The sequence below is a fragment of the Xiphias gladius genome, chromosome 18, assembly GCF_016859285.1.
Source record: "Xiphias gladius isolate SHS-SW01 ecotype Sanya breed wild chromosome 18, ASM1685928v1, whole genome shotgun sequence".
Taxonomy (NCBI): domain Eukaryota; kingdom Metazoa; phylum Chordata; class Actinopteri; order Istiophoriformes; family Xiphiidae; genus Xiphias; species Xiphias gladius.
In genome coordinates, this window is record NC_053417.1 from 14,703,839 (window position 1) to 14,717,317 (window position 13,479).

The 13,479-nt window shown below is 43.5% G+C and overlaps 1 protein-coding gene across 3 annotated transcripts in view; it reads left to right on the forward strand.

Moving 5' to 3' along the window:
* Positions 1 to 13,479, forward strand: part of l1cama (L1 cell adhesion molecule, paralog a) — a 51,411-nt gene that overhangs the window by 17,484 nt on the left and 20,448 nt on the right. Inside the window, exon 1 of one of the 3 annotated variants that reach the window (XM_040153490.1) lies at positions 11,108 to 11,212. The exons of the other annotated variants lie outside the window; for them this stretch is intronic. The gene's annotated coding sequence lies outside the window, so the exon portion shown is untranslated. Of the gene's footprint in view, positions 1 to 11,107; positions 11,213 to 13,479 lie in introns of those variants that run through there. 3 annotated transcript variants of the gene reach the window in all.

The following is a 13,479-nucleotide window of genomic DNA, read 5'->3' on the forward strand; positions in this document are numbered from 1 at the left end:
ACTTTTTGCTTCAGTTGTAGATTAAATAAGTCTATAAATTGCTCTAAAAAGATGGGAAGCAGTGTTTGGTATGTTGCCGCGGAGACACACATAGTCCGGATAGCAGACAAGCTGTGTTCATTTGAGGCATTACAGTAATTGTGCTGAATTGAAAATGGCTGCTCGACATTGACTGAATGGCACACATCCTTTTCTCACCCATGAAATACAATGTGGTTTGATACTTTTCTGGACCCATCTAAAGGCATATTTATTTAATTGGAGTGTTTACATTTAAGGGTATTGATTTTGTTTCAGTTGGCTAGTCCCCGCTCTATACCTACATTTCATTTGAATTAAGCATAACTGAAATAGATGGCGCATGAAACATGAGCACCCAAACACTTTTGAACCGATACAGCATCCTGAAGTACTGCCTGTGATGTAAGTGACCGGGCTGTCTCTATTTGTCTCCCTTGTATGTCTCAGTGATGTTGTGATTGCAGTTCCTCACAGGCGCTTTATCTGCTGTGTCAGCCATGATATACTCATTAGGGTTGGATTTCAGAGAGTGGGAGGGGATCAGGTTTTGAGTGGGTTGTAATCCCCATACACTGGCCTAATTTAATCTCACCTACTGTGCCATCCTATTACACACTACACCCACCACATGCATGCAGGCTCTGGCTGGAGGAGAGCAGACAGGGGGCCTGCAAGGTTAAAACAGGGTACTGTCGGACAAGAGGCATGGAGACAAAGGAGGATTTTAAGAAAAGAGCTACAGAGAAGGCAAATTGATTATGAGCAGCAGGAGAGAGATTCAAATACAGAGAAAGCAAGAGAAAATGTCAAGGAGTAAAGAAATGTCAGACAACAGTGGAGGCAGAGATGAGATTTAGAGAAGGGCTCTCTTTAAATTTGTTTTCATGCGTAATGTTACCACCCTAGTGCCGTGGATTGTTTGTTTTTGTGTTGCTCTCCTCTCTCCTGTGCCTCAGGGACCACCCCTCCTCCTGTGTAGCAGGTTAATCACCTGCAGCTGACTCCCATCACTAATCCACAGGTGTATAATTGGGGAGAGAGGGAGACCAGTCGGGGGCCAGTGGGCCATGTAGTAATTTGGGTGCTGTGGCTGTGTGTTTTGATGCTGAGATTGGTGCTGTCCTCCATTTCCCCCTTTCTCTTCTTTTTCGACGAGGACATTCATTTGAGTTTCTGTCTTACCTTATTACGTTAAGCTGTAAATAAATCTTTTTAGTTCCTTAGAAAACATCCGGTTCCCCGTTCTTTCTTCCTCCTGGGCTCATTTTACTGTGTGTTACTCCCTTTGTGCCCTGAACATTTTGAGGGGATGTAACAGGTAACAATGGTCATGTCTGGTTTGCTTGCTTCTTTCCCTCCAGAGTGGGCAGCCTTATGTTTCAGAATACATAAGAGGACATTTACTGAATTTATAAAATGACTTATTATACATATTTATAGGATAATAAATGCAACTGTATTTTAGATTTTTTTTCATTAGGGTATCATAGCCTGTATTGAGAGTAACAGTAGAGACTGATGGATTACATTTTCTCAAGCAATACAGGAGTCTAGAAATCCCGTAAGTGAGTTTTCACCCAACAATAATAAACTGTGACATGCACCAACATTATTATTGCCTATAGATTTCTCTTCAACGTAAACATAGTTTTTTTTATTTGCATTGCAAGTAGTGTTGTGTTTTACCTGTTTTGTCACATTTAGTCACACAGTCTGTACCCTCTTTCACACTTGGTCATCATTATTGGATTGAAAAAGTAGACATACAAACAAACATTCAGTTTGGCACACTGTCCAGTGAGCCTTCTGTGTAGTGTAGTCTTTGGGATGTCCCCAATCTCATTATATCTATTTGGCCAAGTTGGAAATAATTTGCATGTCACAGAGGCTTTACACAGTGAAATAAGGGTTTATATAACCTATTCTGGTGTTTTCTTTACCATTTATGACCTACATCTCTCTCATCATCCATCCTTATCTGCTCATAGCCAAAGTAAATTAGGCCATGCTAGCCTGCTACACACTCAACAAACTGTCTACCTGTGTTTTTAAATCAGGTTGGTGTTGGAGTTGTTTGAGTTTGTTCTCTGAATTGATCAGGGCTAATTGGGCATGGCGCTACAGAGAGCATCACACAGGACCCATGCTGCAATAATGACTATATTTAGCTATATAACTGTATGTTTACATCAGCCATCATGCTCTGGTTCATGGCGGGAAGAATTGAGCAATTGTTTGGTTGTGGCCAAACTTGTAGGGCGCACTTTTGTGTAGAGATTTTTGTAAATCATTTGTTGAAATCTGTGCTGAAGGGAGTACTGGCAGATGTTGCAGGGAGCGATAAGGAGACAATGGGTGAGGCTTATCGTTAATGTGAGGAAAAGATAAAAGACTCAGTCCCCAAGAGAAAACACAGGAGCACCAAGACGGAAAAATAGATTTATTTAGGAGTGCAGATGTCACATTGAGGGAATGGAGGGAGATGAAGAGAGATAAGACAAAGAGCAGAAAACAAACCACACAGAGATAAAGAGAGGGATAGAGTATAGTCAGAGGGCCCAGATATTGTTAATGAGCTTAACGAGGTAATTATACACATAGGTAAAGACTTGGACCTCCAGGCCTTATGTGGCTGGGTGGGGCAGGGGAAGCAGGAGAGAAAGCGGAATGCTGGCAGAGAAACAAGGAATGTTTATTATCACTAACCTTTTAATAATGTTGATTGTACCATTAAAGTGTGATCCCGCTCAGGGCGACGAGCACGAAGTGTGAGAGTGCGAAGGTTGAGATGGGAGGACAATGTGGGAAGACAAAGAGAGACAGATACAGGGAGCCGAGAGAGATGGGAGGGTAAAGAACAGAGATCCTGTAGCGATTAAAATGTCAGTGTGTGCAGAGGCAGTTGCACACCTGCCAAGCGCACACACTTTGAGATGCACACATGCAGCTCACCTGCATCCTCTCAGGCTGTTTACCGGCTGACTCTGTGACTCTACTTAAATAAGAGGAACTCAACCCCGAATACAAACAGTAGAACTGCCTACAGACTGAACTGACAGGATTAAATCAGCATGTGTTCAGCGCTGGGATGACTTCATTCTCAGTGGTTGCATGCATTATATCATGCATTTATATGTCCTTGTAACCCTTGTTTTTCTCTCCTTCCCTGCCCCCATCCCTTCCGTCTTTCCATTCCCCCTTCTATGTCTCCTCCATCTAGTGGTCAAGACAGTTCGTGTTTTATTTATGATTATGTAGTGAACATAGTTTACCAGCCTGTGGTTCAGAGGGGGACAAACAACCCAACAGTGAATGTTAGTGACATGGATGTTACTGGCCGTGCGGCTGTCAAAGACACTGTTCCCTGTGTGTTGGCTCCTCAGCCTGGCTGCATGACCCGTCTGCCTCCACAAGTGTCAGAAAAGCTGGTTTCTGCTTTCAGTTTGAATAAAGGAAAAAGTCTCTGAGGTGTCTGAAAAGTGTTGTCATGCAAAAGCTGTGTTTGTTTGGCTAGTTCTAGCTGCCAGGAGTTGCTGACGTGCTGTGTGGGTGTCCTATATAGGAACCAGCATTATCAGCAGGTTTTAAGCAATGCTATCATGGAGATGATTTGGATATCTGACAATATAGCAGGGGATTTAGTGTACTGGAATATCGCTACTGGTCTGTTTTCTCCACGAGAAGTTGTGTATATGTGTGTGTTGCTCATTTATTTAACTGTTGGACTATATACAAGGGTATCAGCAGAGGGCCACGAGCATCTTTGTGTTGTGTGTGTGTGTGTACAGTATAGATTGTCAGACGTCGTTGGCCTAACTCTCAGTGAAAAGCTCATCAACTGGTTGTGTAGCCGCAGGGAAAGGTCACCACGGCTTCGTCTGCATCCCTGTGGCCTCACTCTTTCTCTATTTCTATCTGTTTTTTCTCTCACTCTCTTTTTCTCACTGGAATTTTGGCCAAACCCTTTCTGTTGTCTCTCATAACTGAAGCAAAACAGGAGGCAAAGAGAAATGAGAGAACGCAGTAGGGCTGTGGCCACAGCTGGGACTTCAGTGTTCAGGGCAGTACCCCAGGAAGATGAGGAAGGGGAAAGAAAAGATGATGCAGGGGGATGAGGAGTGAGGAGAAAGAGAAAGAGTGAAGCTCTGCAAAACAATATAAATAGAGAAAAGATGAAACAGCATCCTAATTTTTTTGCTTATTCACTTTGTCTGCCTCCTGAAATAGATAATATAAAGCCAGATATACTTGTCACTTCCTCTAAATATCCGACAGGAGATGACGCTTACACAAACATAGACTTATGCAAACACAGACTGGATGGAACAGGTTGTCTGTTTACTCTCTTTCATATTGTGCCTCGCTGAAAATTGCTTTGCGCTGTGGAAAATGTCATGTCCTTGATCTCCTTGCACCACTACACACTGGCGCATGGAGGGGCTGAAGCTGTTTGGAGACGTGGGGAGGGGGATTTGCAGAGACGAGGGTCTGCAGCAGAGACGTGGCTGTGAGCCTCAGATAACACTGCAGCCTTTGATGGAGTCTGACCCTCCTCTGTTGGAGAGCACAAGCCGCTCTGCCTCAAATAGATCTCCGCTGTGGACTCCATTGGTAATGATTGGATTTAGTTACAGAGCAGAAATGGTTTGCTGATGATAATGATAACAGATGCGATGGGATTTAGTCAGCCACTTAGGGCCAAGGGATTGTATCGATGCTGTGCCAGCCTGCATATTTCCCCTTAGACTGGACATTGTCACTCAGGCTTGATAAAAGTCGATGGCAGAGGTTGATAGAATGCTACCTGTAATTGCATTGTGTATGATCTTGGCTGGCTGGCTGTAATGAAGACGTAGCACAGGACAGATGGAAGACAGTGCTCCATAAGCTTCTTTCTATAGGCAAGGAGAAGAAGTCTAGGAGGGAAGGGTGGGGTAAAGGAGTTCAGGGAGAGAAAAAGGAGTTTCAGGCTGATAGACGGAGTGAGAGACAATCAGCAGGGAGCAAAAAATAGAGAACAGAAGTGAAAGAGAGAGAGGAGTGCAAATAAAAGATAGACTTTCGGCAAAGACGACACTGAGGGAGCAGGAACTCTTTCATGTATGGGTAGCATGTAGACATAACAGGGGAACTGGAGAACGGCAGAGATGGGGAGAGAGCAAGAGATGGAGACGCAGGAGACGAGATGAAGGTGGAGAGTATGAAGTACAGATAGATGACAGAGAGAGAGAGAGAGATAGAGACTGTAGGGGGGTGGGGTGAGGGGGATAAAGATGTGGGAGGGGGATGGGAGTGAAATATTTGCTGTGTGCGGCTGAGCTGGAGTCAGGAGGTTGTCATGGTGATAGCGGGGTGAGAAAAGGAAAGTGAGCCAGGGGTAATGACACCTAGCCTTAGACATTGCACACAGACACTACACATGTAGACACACGCATATATACGTATGGACACAAACAGACACATACTACAACAAACAAAATGAGTCATGCATAACAATACTGACCTGTCCCATCCTAGCTGAACACACTCTCACATTTTCTTACACAAACGCATGCACAGGTGATGTGTACAAATAAACTGCACCCACGTATGAAACCCAGTAGCCATATCACCATGCAAACTCTGTTTCCCATGTCTCACTGCTGTCTTTTATTCTCACTCAGGTGTATTTGAATGGCAGGCAAATCTCCTTAAACTGACTTGTCTTGCCAGACAATTACCCAAACCAACCCTCAATCTGCTGCTTCGTTCGTGTGTTTGTGTGTGGGTGTGTGTGCAGGTTTCAGCGACTGCGTGTGTGAGTCGTCACATTTCTGAGCTTTGCTATTTTTTTTTCTGTGTGTACTGATGACACCATGAGATGAGAGAGGCAGAAACAAGCTGCGGAAGAGACAAGCAGCAGCTCCAGTGGGGCATGGTTTCTGAGACGGTGAACAGACATGGTATAATAATAACGTGTATTTGTATATAGATTTTTTTAAAACAAAACTTATACGGAGTAAAACTGCAGTTAAAAAGGACATCTCCGAACTGCAGTTACTGCTGGAAGACATGTAAAACTTATCACCATCTTTAGGAGCAGATAACAGCAGATCTCGAGGTTTATATTAACTGAATATAGAATCATTTGCCACTGTGACATGTTAGTAGAGAGCATATTTATAGAGAATAGCAATTTACTAAGATGACAATGCAGATTTTTACCTTCAAAATTAATTAACCTTGACTTGAAACATGTGATGAACTTGGCATTGCGGCGGGGGTCAATATATTTGCTCCCTAAGAATGTCAGCACTTATCTTACACTGTGGTTTTAGTTGTGTTCTAACAGAAGATACAGTGCTGGAAGGTGGAGTTAGGTTCGAAAAAATGTTCCACACTTTATGGGACAGTGATAATTTTTTAAATTTCAGTCGAGACATAAGAGACCAGACTGTTTCAAAAGACCTACAATATCCATTATTTTCTCTTGACTACTTCTCTTGTTCCTTCTCATCCATGCACACACTACCACCCCCTCTCTTTCCTCTCTGATTCCACTCCATAGACATTTGCTAGCATTACATCTCCTGCCTCATCCCCAGAAGACCTTGTATTTGATTAGATGAGGAGCACTTAAGGGGAAGTGCTGCTTTTGCAACTTTTAACAAAGTTAATGGGATTGCCAAGAAGCCTGGTTAATAATTCTGAAGATGCCAATCACCAGGTCCTTTGAGCTGTTTTTCTACTACTGTAGTCAGTTAACTTGTGACACCTGATTGGTTATGTTTGGGCTATTTTGTTTTGTTTTTGTTGCTAAAAATTTGCAATTGTTTATAATGTCTCCCTTTTGCATTGCTGTGATGAATGTAAACTGTGTGTGCTTGTACTTTATGTGCATGGTTGCAGCCATGTCTGACATATGTTTTCATTTACTTTCTGTAATTTACTGTGTGACTCTTTTTTGTCTCTACAAGCCCAGTCTAACGCTAAAAAAAATCCAGCCACTCTCCTACATTTGTTGGGGCCACCGGGGCCCCTCCATGCAAATGTGTTAGCAAAGCACTATGTGTGACCTTGTCCTGCCAGTAGCTCATTTCCCTGAAGTGGTGGGAAAGACAGGATTAAATCCAGCCTAAGGAGACCCTGACAAAATGTTTCTGGCAAAGTCCAAATCTTAGCAATAAACTGTCTCCAGGTAAGCTTAGGGGCAACAATTACTTTTAAAAAAAAAAATATTATAAAAATGTAGCTGTGGTTAAAAACTTTTCAAAACAAAGACGTCACAATTTCACAGTAGGCAAATTTAACATTTTTGCTATGATTTCTACACTTTAAGAATGTTTTTTTCTCTGAGATATAAGTTTCTCAACTGTCTAACCTGTTGTGATGGAGGTCGTAGGTCACATATACATACCCCCTTCTCCTCAAGGTGTGGCGTGCTGCTTTTCCCTGCGGAGGCGGCCACGTGTCCTTGCATGTCACACAAGTTGCTGGCAGCTGTGTCCTCAATTGCTATATGGACCACTTATCACCAGACCCAAGGGATTACTCCCTCATCGTCGTCCTCCTCCTCTTCTCTGTCTGCTGAATGCCTCCATAACCCCTCCTTAGACATCACTACCTTCAATAGCCAGTCAATAGCCAACACAAGGCTCCCCCCACCTTCACTTGATGCAACCCAGGCACACACAAAAGCGCACACATATGCTCCCATTCACACCTTAGGCTTATCAGATAACCTTAGGCTCATACAGCTGTCTCTTCTGCTGCTTTAAACTGTATTTATGCATGACTAAATTGAATAACAAAGTGACCTGTATGGAAAAATAATCCTGTTACTTGTTATGTTTTGTGCTCTTACATATATGCCATGGCATGGATATTCCAGTGTCTGCTTCATGTGCTGCTTTCCCTCTGATGTTGTTACACGCTGTTTGCGTTGTTGAAGCTGGTTTGTCGTCTCCAACAGCGTTTAGCTGCCGCATGTGGTTTCAGGGCTAACTCTAACAGATACTACAGTGATGTCAGCTTCTTTTTACTGGCCTGTATGGCTCCAGTTTGATCCCCAAAGGCTTTGCTAGCACACACATAAAATCTCCTCCTCACCCTCTGATCTCCCTCTAATTTTTCTCTCTGAGGGATGGCTGCATTCAAACATTTGTTTATCAAAGGATCTCCACTGAGCTTCACTTTCAAAACAGTATATATTGTCACAAAGGTAGAGAAAAAAAAAGGGTCAGTGGAAGTCAAAATGCATATCAAAATAAGAACAAACACAAGCAAGACTGTGAGCTTCAGAGGAACAAGAGACAAGGGGAGAGGCTGACTGTGAGAGATAAAGAGAGAGAGAACGCAGGGACTGTAGGATGGAGCAGGAGATGTAATAGAAAGCAGGAGAGGGGAAAAAGAGAAGGTCACTCCTAATAGCTCTTCCACATAATTTCATGATGTCATGATTGCCCCTCTTTACACAAGCTAACGCCATTAACTATCCACTATATGGACACTAAACCATTCAGCCACAAAAAATGATCTTCCTAAGGTGTATGTGTTCATCATTGCATGTTCCTTCTGCACGCAGAGCGCATAACAACGTGATGAGGATGTTTTTGTATGCATTGAATCTCATATTTTCTGCATGGCACCTAGGGTGTGTCTGTAATTAGCGCGCTTTGGCTGCAGGCACAGAAGCTGACTGATGCTGGTGCTAATGAAGCAAATAATATCCACAGGCAAGAGTAGGGAGAGTTTATGTTTATGTGTGTGTGCGTGCATACAGTTTATACATAGAGAGTACACATAAGTTTCTCATTTAGTATTTAGTATACAGAAGGATTTGATTTGTTTTGAGTATTTAGTTTTCCAGTGAGAGGGGACAGTCCGTTTTCTTTCCATAATTATTGCATTTATATTACAGGTGTATTGAACGGAGATGGAAGAGAGATTCAATATTCATAATATAATCCTATACTAAAGTCTACCAAAATGATTTTATCTACCCAAACACACAAACCTACCGCTCTGCTCCATTCTGTTTTTTTCTTTTTGTTTATTGATACCATATTTACAAGCAAGCTATAAGCAAATTACCTTATCAGTTGTGAGCAGCAGCTAACATGCTAGAAGCATAGAGGGCTAGAGGCAGCACTCCATCTGCAAGACTGGCTCCATTAGCTGACAAGAGAGATTAGCTGACCTGCTGACACACAGCCTGATCTTTACCGATACCCTCACGTACTTGTGGACACAAACACACACACATACAGGGAATCTGATACACTATTACATTAGGGTAACACCCCTGTTTTTGATCGTTAGAGAGAGCTTTTACTGGTCAGTGATCCCGTAACAAGAGCTCTCTCTTTTCACGTCTCTTTTCATCTATCACACTTAATTTTTCTACTCATCTTTTTTCTCTTTGTTCTTTCACTTCCATTTCCTTCTCTCTTTGTTTTCACTTTTTATTAATTTTTCAGAGTTTTTGTTGTTGACTTTGTTGTCAACCTCGCCTTTGATCTCCCGCCGGTCTTGCCCTTCTTTTTCTTTGTCGGTTTTCCTTCCTCTGTCCCTCCTTCCCTCCATCCACATCTCTTCTCTTGCTCTGGCCCTCACGGGTGTCTTAATGAGTCCACTCCCTTCTCCTTGAATTATTCACCACTTCTTTTATTCTACCATTCCCATTGTGTCTTAAGGGGAAAAACATCAATAAATAAATCACACCAGAGGTAGCTTCTTTTGCAGTCTTGGCAGTAGGAGGAATGACAATGCATGTGTTTATTGGTGTACAAAGGAGAGAGAGAGTAAGAGCGGACAATTGGACTGAACTTTGCTAATCTCCTACTTGTGTTTTGTGTATTATCTTTCAGTTGGATAAGTCTGTAAACTATTTAACCTTATACATCTTTGACTAACTTAAACACTTTGTGCCAAGTCTGGCTGTTTCTTATATCTTATGTGTGTCCACATGTCAGTTTAAGTATGTGTAAATAGCATAGATGTGGCACCCAGTATTTGTATTCACACATGAATGTGTGTGACTATGTGTGTGCTTGAGGGATGGCCTGTCACTGTGCCTGTGCACCGGCTAAAGAGTGAGCACGCATACGTGTGTGCGCATATGTAAGTGATACTGCAAACCTGTTAGTTTCCATGTGTGTGAATAACTGAATTTGTATGTACAAGGGGGGATGCTGCGTGGAGACCCTGTTGTCATGGCAACCAGGATAGAGAGAGTGTGGGCGGTTGCCCTCACGGCTCCTCTGACAACCTTTATTTTCTCCAGCTTTGTGTCACTTCAATATTAACCCCTACCCTTTGACAAAACGAGAGTGGGTGGGGTGAGGTGGGGTTCTCGAAGGAGGTGCAGGCGTTTGAAACTGAGGGAAATTTGGCATGCTTTCTATCGGCACATTGGACATCAGTGGGAAAGGCAAAGTATCTAATGGCCGAGCTTATGCTAATAGTGGTATTGATGAATGTGCTGTCTGGGTACCCTGATTCCAGATAAGCTCTGCAGCTTTTTTTTCACTGGTAAATTTCCACTTGGAGTTGACCACGGATCATCAGTCTTGAAACACACGTTACTTAGCCTTTTAAACAAAGAGTACAGGCATAAGAGAGGTATTGGTTTCCCACTATGCTGAAAAGCCCCTTTTCCATTAAAGTTTCAAATATTGAATTAATCAGCCGCGCTGCCTATTGTCCAAGGCAGAGTGCTACCACAGCAGTTTATTTGATCGACATAGGGCGTTGAATATGGAAAAGAAGAGAAGGAGAGGAGAGGAAAAGAGACTATGAAACGTATTGTGAAAGGTGATCGTTAAAGAATGCTTTTGGTGTCAGCTACCGAGGGGCCTGAGGGAGGGGACGGAGAAGACTAATAAAAAGGTAACTGGAAAATGGGCACTCATCGTTCTTGGACAGTTCCTATTATAAGACTTGGCTCATAAGTAGGAACACTTTGAGAAAATTTGAGAAAGGCTTGTATTGAATGCAATCTTCACTGCAGTGAATGACGAAAGACATTATTATTTCAGTATTATTCCTGTATTATTTCACATGATTTGTGGTATTTTTCTGCTGTAGTGACAAAGTGGGTCTGAGACTTGTCTCACTGCAACAGGCTCATGCATTAAGTATGACCCTGCCAGAGAGAGGAAGAGGGGAGGGTGCGAAGGAGAGATTCAGACAGCCACACCAAAGACAACAGGTATAGATGGACAGCATCAGTCTGGGACTAAACCAAATGTATGGCAAGGGGTGCAAATGAATTATGAATTTGGGTGAATTTAGGGCAAATTGTGCCGACAGGAAGGGATTTCTATGAATAATTCACTCTTTAGGGGGGCCTGATCCTCTACCCCCCACCAGTACCACCTTGTTCCTTAGCCCCCCTCTCCTCACTTTTACTATCCGCTGACCCTTATAATCTCTCACTGCCCTTCTCCTGTAATGCTATAACTCCATCAGTCCATTTGTCTTAGTGAGTACTCTGTTTATTTCGATATGAGTATTTTTTCCCTGTCCCTCCATCTGCCTCTTTTCAGCCTGATGTTTCTCCAGACAGACCCCTGGGGGAAGAGGAGGGGCAAAGGGGGGCATGTATTCGTTTATTTTTCTCCCCCCTCCTTCCATCCCGCATCCTCTCCCCCAACACATCTTCACAGCTGGAGGTAGTTAATATTTAAAAGAAAGGCATGACAGGACGCAAGACCTGCACACATGTTTGAACATGCACAAACACGCGCACAAACCCCTCACAGCCGAATCCAGTAGAGCAGCATATCTGATCAAAGCACAGAGAGGCTTTCAGAATTGATATTTGCGTGACTCACTGTGTTGAGAAAAAATATACCGGGCTTCATTCATCAATACAGCAGCTCCTCACATGGATGCATGAGGATATGAAGCAAACAGTAAAAGAGGTGTGATTTTGCTTGTTTTGCCCCCCCCCAACACACTGACACACACACACACACACACACACACACACACACACACACACACACACACACACACACACACACATACAGATAAGAGAGCCTTATTCAGCATTGGAAGTCCTTGGCAACGCCCAACATGTCTACTTAATGCTAATGACTACATTTTGCAGGGGACGGAAGGGTGCAATTTTCAGACTAATGGATGACAAGATGTCTACACAAACACAATGGTAGTACAGCAATTAAACTCAACTAATGATAGCAACACTAACTGCATAAACACAATGTTTGGATTATTTGTGTTTTTGTAAGTAAAATGCCTCAAAGCAGGAAGCCATGAATAATTGAAGAGTTGCAAAATTGACTTGATTTGGCCTGTTTGATACATTGCCTGTTGGTGGCTGATTTTCTGCAGTCAGGCTTTCTTGCGGAAAAAAGAAACGACCACGCCCTCAAATCTCAACACAGTGCTGCACGCTCTACAATCTCCCTGTGATCTGAACGACTTCTGATGGCACCCGTTGACATCCCAGTGGTGATAATAGTTTTTAAAAGCACTCAGAAACACAGTGACGGGTCATCTCAGCCCAGCTGCAAGCCGCCATCCCAGGGCTGACCTCTGACCCTATCCAATGAAGCAGGTAACAGGGCTGGGATTGAATCACTGACAGCTGCACAGTGGACACTCTGAAGAAGTGAAATCAGGCATCTGCTTCAATGTCGTTGTCTCTCACCCCTGTGATAATGGAGCGGCCACAAGGCCCCATGCCGTGAACACCGCACGGACGTGTGTCCATGTGTATGTGTGTGTGCATTTGTGTCAGTGTGTCTGAGGCCACATCAGTCTGTGCTATCAGCATGTTTGGGTGGCTGGGTTGGCCTTGTTACATGGCAACCTTCCATGACGGTCTCCCTCTGTCTGTCTGTCTGTCTCAGCCTCTCCCTCACTCAGTCTCTCCTTCACACGCCTGCCAACCCATTATAGTGTTCCCCTTTACTGCTCCTACTCAACATGACAGGAATATTCTGTGGCACAGTCTACCTCCTGACTGGAGCCCACTGGACCATGCCTTTTTATCTGTCTGATCTCTTCTACCAGACCACTGGAGGTGTGTGTCTGTCTGCCCGCCTTCTTTACTGTCTGTCCATGCATGCATTACAAGCTTCTTTGTATGTGTCCCCACCAGTGTCTGTCCTTGCATTGTGTGTGTATGTGCCAGCTTGTGCACAGGCAGCACAGTCTCTTGGTGAATTGTGATTGGCGGCATGACAAGCTACGGCCCACTAGATAGTTAATCAGCGTCCTGTTTCGCTCCACTCAGCTCTCCTTCACTGTCTCTTTGGAAGGGGCACTGATAGACAAGCTCCCACCTTAGATCACATTAACACCAGTACTACTACCCTGACTACCCCTGCTTCATTCATCTGACTCAAATGGCATTTTGGAGAGGCTGGTTTAACACCAGATCACTGTAATTGGGCCCCTGTCTCCAGAGAACAACAACAAAAGCAGATTCAGTCTGATACAGGGGCA